The sequence below is a fragment of the Micromys minutus genome, assembly GCF_963924665.1.
Source record: "Micromys minutus genome assembly, chromosome: 4".
Taxonomy (NCBI): domain Eukaryota; kingdom Metazoa; phylum Chordata; class Mammalia; order Rodentia; family Muridae; genus Micromys; species Micromys minutus.
The window spans coordinates 64003440-64008636 of NC_137973.1; the positions used below are offsets into that span (position 1 = coordinate 64003440).

A 5197-nucleotide genomic window follows, 5' to 3' on the forward strand; every position below is an offset into this window, starting at 1 on the left:
GTATACTTTTAAGCAAAAATGCTTAAAATCTGTACTTTTATTTTTGTTTTTTAAAATAAAGTTGTTCAATTAAAAAAGAAGTTGTAAGCTTCCCCCCCCCCAAAAAAAAAATAAAATCAGTATCCTTTCTCTACTCAAAGAATAGTGTTGAGAAAGAAATTAGGGAAAAAACACCATTCAACGTAGCCACAAATAATATAAAATACCTTGGTGTGACCCTAACTAAGCAAGTGAAAAATCTGCATGACAACAACTTCAAATTTCTGATGAAGTAAATTGAAGAACATCTGAGAAGATGGAATGTTCTCCCATGTTCATGGATTGGAAGGATCAACATTGTAAAAATGGCCATCTTGCCAAAAACAATCTACAAATTCAATGAATCCCCATCAAAATTCCAACTCAATTCTTCATAGATATGGAAAGGGTGATCTGCATATTCATCTGGAATAACAAAAAACCTAGGACAGTGAAATCTATTCTCAACAATAAAAGAACTTGCGGGAGAATCATCATTCCTGACCTGCCGCTATATCACAAAGAAATTGTGATAAAAACAGCATGGTATTGGTACAGAGATAAGCAGGTAGATCAATGGAAGAGAACTGAAGACCCAGAAATGAACCCACACACTTATGGTCACTTGATCTTTGACAAAGGAGGTAAAAACATTCAATGAAAAAAGGATAGCCTCTTCAACAAATGGTGTTGGTTTAACTGGTATGCAGATGAATGTAAATCGATCCTTTCTTATCTCCTTTGTAGAAAACTCAAGTACAAGTGGATCAAAGATCTCAGCATAAAACAAGGTACACTGAAACTATTAGGAAAGAAAAGGGGGAAGAGCTTAGAACACATAGGCACATGGGAAATTTTCCTGAACAGAACACCAATGCCTTATGCTCTAAGAGAAAGAATCAAAAAATGGGACCTCATGAAAATGCAAAGTTTCTGTAAGGCTAAGGATAAAACAGCAACCAACATATTGGCAAAGGATCTTTACCAATTCTTCATCTAATAGAGGGCTAATATTCAATATATACAAAGAACTCAAGAGATTAGACTCTAGAGAATCAAATAATCTTATTAAAAATGGGGTACAGACGAATACATTCACATGTGCACACATGGACAGACACATGCACATATAAACAGACCTATGTGCATGTGTACACACATAGACTTAGGTTCTGATTTCAACTTGTTTTAATGACTCCTGGGATATACCTTTGCCCATTCTTAAACTTACCTTTAGTCCAGACTAACTATAAATTAGATTCCATGCTCATTAGGAAGATGATTCACCCTAAAATATGTCCATTCTTGAAAAGGTCTTTAGGTTTGAATGTTTTTCTTTTTTTTTCTATAAAAATTCATATAATTATCTTTATAAAAAGAGTATATAAAGTGCACATATGCAGTTTGAAAGTAATAATGATCCCCTGTGTCCAGACTCCCCAGATGAACTGTATCATTATTTCCTTACTCAACTTATCTATCCTTCTCCCTACAAAGGTGAACACATTTACACACTTGTTGTTCTTAGCCTCAAGATAATTTGAATGGTTCCCCTAAGTAAATAAATAAATGTACCTAATTAAAAAAATGGGGTACAGAGCTAAGCAAAGAATTCTCACCTGAAGAATACTGAATGGTTGAGAGGCACCTAAAGAAATGCTCAACATCCCTAGTCATCAGGGAAATGCAAATCAAAACAACCCTGAAATTTCACCTCACACCAGCAAGAATGGCTAAGATCAAAAACTCAGATGACAGCTGATGCTGGAGAGGATGTGGAGAAAGAGGAATAATCCTCCACTGTTGGTTGGGTTGTAAACTGGTACAACTATCTTGGAAGTCAGTCTGGCAGTTCCTCAAAAAATTGGACATAGTACTACCTGAAGACCCAGTTATTCTATTCCTTGGCATATACCCCAAAGATGCTCCAACATATAACAAGGACACATGCTCCAACATGAACATAGCAGCCTTATTTATAATAGCCAGAAGCTATAAAGAACCCAGATGTCCTTCAGCAGAGGAATGAATACAGAAAGGTGGTACATTTACACAATGGAGTATTAACTCAGCTATTAGAAACAATGGATTCATGGATTTCCTAGGCAAGTGGATGGGACTAGAGACTATCATCCTGAATGAGGTAACCCAGTCACAAAAGAACACACATGGTATGCACTCACTTATAAGTGGATACTAGCCCCCAGAAAGCTCTGAATACCCAAGAAACAATTCACAAACCCCCATGAAGACCCAAAAGAAGGAAGGCCAAAATGGGGATGCCTCAGTACTTCTTAGAAGGGAGAACAAAACAATCACAGGAGGAAATACAAGGTCAAATATAGGAACAGGGATTGAATTAAAGATCATTCAGAGGCTGCCTTACATGGGGATCCACCCCATATGCAGCCACCCAACCCAAGTACTATTGCTCATGCCAATAAGTTCTTATTGGCAGGAGCCAGATAAAGATGCCTCCTCAGGGGCTCTGCCAGAGTCATACAAATACATCTGAGCATGTTTGCAGCTAACCATTGGACTGAACTGGGGAACCCCAATGAAGGTGCTAAAAAAAGGACCTGAGAAGCTGAAAGGGTTTGCAACCTCAAGGGAAGATAACAACATTATCAACCAACCAAACCTTCCAAACTCCCATGGACTAAAACACCAACCTTTGTGCACACATTGAGAGACCTATTGATCCAGTTGCATATATAGCTAAAGACAGCAGTGTCTGGCATCAGTGTGAGAAGAGGCCTTTGGTCCATTGAGGGCATGTTTTCCCAATGTAGGAGAATGCCAAGGCAATGGGGTGGAGAGGGTGATTAGGAGAGTGTACCTTTGTAAAGGCAAGTAGAGGGGCAGGGGTGATGGTAGCCAGGTGGGGGAAGGGGATAACATTTCAAATGTAAATACAGAGTATCTAATAAAAATAAAAATAAAATTAAGAGTAAAATAAATAAATGCTCCTTTCTCTCCACAACACCTCCAACTGTCTGATTTGTTGATGACTACTATTCTGACTGGGGTAGAGTAAATATCTCAAAGTAGTTTTAATTTCCATTTCTTGGATGGCTAGGAATATCAAAAAACACTTTAACTGTCTTTTCAGTTTACTTGTTGGTTGGTTTTCAAGTCCAACCTTTACCAGCAAGGAAGACACGACCGGGGGAAGATCTTCTTCAAGCAGTTTATTCAGGAACCTTGCACAAGCTGCTTCTTCAGCTTCTGCTTCTGACTCCGCTCCAGGGGGAGGGAAGGGAGCAGGCTAAATACTCTAGACTGGCAAACCATAAGCTTCCACGTGGGCAATGCAGATAGGTTGTAACCATGTGGATGTTAAGGAGCCAGGCAAGTGCATCCAAATAAGGAGTTGTTTATCACAGGGAGTGCTCGCCATCAGGAAGGTGGAGGGCAGAGGTCGGCGCCATCTTTGGGGCACGGCACAGCGCAGCTCCCTATAGTTGGTAGTTTGATTCCCATGGTTAATTTCTGCCATTCATTGTAAATTCTGGATATTCACCCTTTGTTTCAGTCTGTGGGCTGGCTGTTGACTGTGTTGGTTGTTTCCTTTGCTCTACAGAAACCCTTTGATTTCCATGTAGTCTCATCTATTGATATTTGAGGTTAGTTCCTATGCTGTTGGTGGTCTATTTAAAATGTTCTTGACTACCCTGGTTTCTTGATGAGTATCCCTTATATTTTCTTTCCTAAAGTTTTTGGGGTTTTGGTTTTAAACTAAGGTCTTCAATGCATTGTGACATGAATTTTCAAAGGTGAACGATAAGTATTTAACTTCATTATTCTGCTAGTTAAATCCACTTTTGCCAGTATTGTTTGTCTTCTTTTTCCCCAAAGTATACTTTTGCTTTCTTTGTAAAAAATTAAGTGAGTATTTGCCATTTTATTTTCAGATCCCCTATTTCATTAAGTTGGTCTCCCTGTATATTTTATTGAGGTAAGGGCTGTCTTCATCCCTATAGCTCTATAGCAAAGTCTGAGGTCAGGCATTATATAATACTGTATGATTGTTCTTATGCCTTGGGATTACTTTATTTATTCACAGTGTCTTGTCTTCTGTATGAAGTTTTCTGCTGTTTTTCTAAACCTGTAAAACATGAAATGGGAGTTTTGATTGGTATTGAATTAATCCTGTGTATTTAGTTTTGGTTGTACAGACATTTCATAGTCTGAAGTCTGCCTATCCAGAAACATGGATCTTTTGTAATCTCATTTTTCAATATCTTAAATATTTCACCTTAGAAGTCATTCAGTGGTTTAGTTAGGTTTATTCCTAAATAGTTGACTTTGGGAGTGGGATTATTTTGACAGGAATACTTTTCCGAATGTTTTTCAGGGAGTAGACTGGTACCATAAATGAAGGTTAGATGTTTTTATTTTTAATTTTTTCTTACATTGATTTTTTAAAAAATTTTAATGATGAAAACAAAATTACAGCTAAAAGAGAAGCTTCTGAAAAAACCATTTGTTCTTCCCTGTCTTGTATTGCTTCTCAAACTTGACCTTGGTGTCCTGCCTGGCCTTGTGCTTCAATGCTGGGTCTCTGAACACATCCTTGTTGACAACAGTTTTGTCCAAGGGAATACCAACAGAATACCTTGTGGGCATGGGGTGGTTGTGGTTATAAACTTTCACAAAGAACTTGATCTTGCATCCCTTGGTGGTTTTCTTCTTGTCCATGACAGCTGTCACTTTTTGGGGATAGCAGTCAATTCCAGCCAACAGGGCATGGCTGTGAGGACAGTCTGAGGTGCCATCATCAATGTTCTTCACGATGCTGGTTTTGCATTCAGCCAGGACCAAGCACTACTTTCCCAGGTTTCATGAACGTGCCCATTTCGACAGCAAGTAGCCAGCAGCCAGCAGCCAGCAGAAAGCTACATTGATTTTTGTATCTTGAAAATTTACTGCGTTTATTAGTCCAAGAGTTTCTAGTAAGATCAATAGTGCATTTTAGATCCCATGCAAACACTGAGATTTTTCTTTAATTATGCTAATATATTAAGTATATATGATTATATCATGTAGAAATATGTGAGGCGTGGCTGCCTTACATCTTACACAGCTTCAAACTTGTTCAAGTTCAGGTCTCACTCACCTACATGTCTTCCATATCTCTGTGCTCCGTGTGTTGCTCATCCACACTGTGAATATAGCT

General features: G+C 38.4%; 1 pseudogene across 1 annotated transcript; it reads right to left on the minus strand.

The window, feature by feature from the left end:
- Positions 1–4476: 4476 nt before the first annotated feature.
- Positions 4477–4876, minus strand: LOC308419755 (large ribosomal subunit protein eL27-like; annotated as a pseudogene). The gene has a single exon. The product of its transcript is annotated as a large ribosomal subunit protein eL27-like (transcript).
- Positions 4877–5197: the final 321 nt, after the last annotated feature.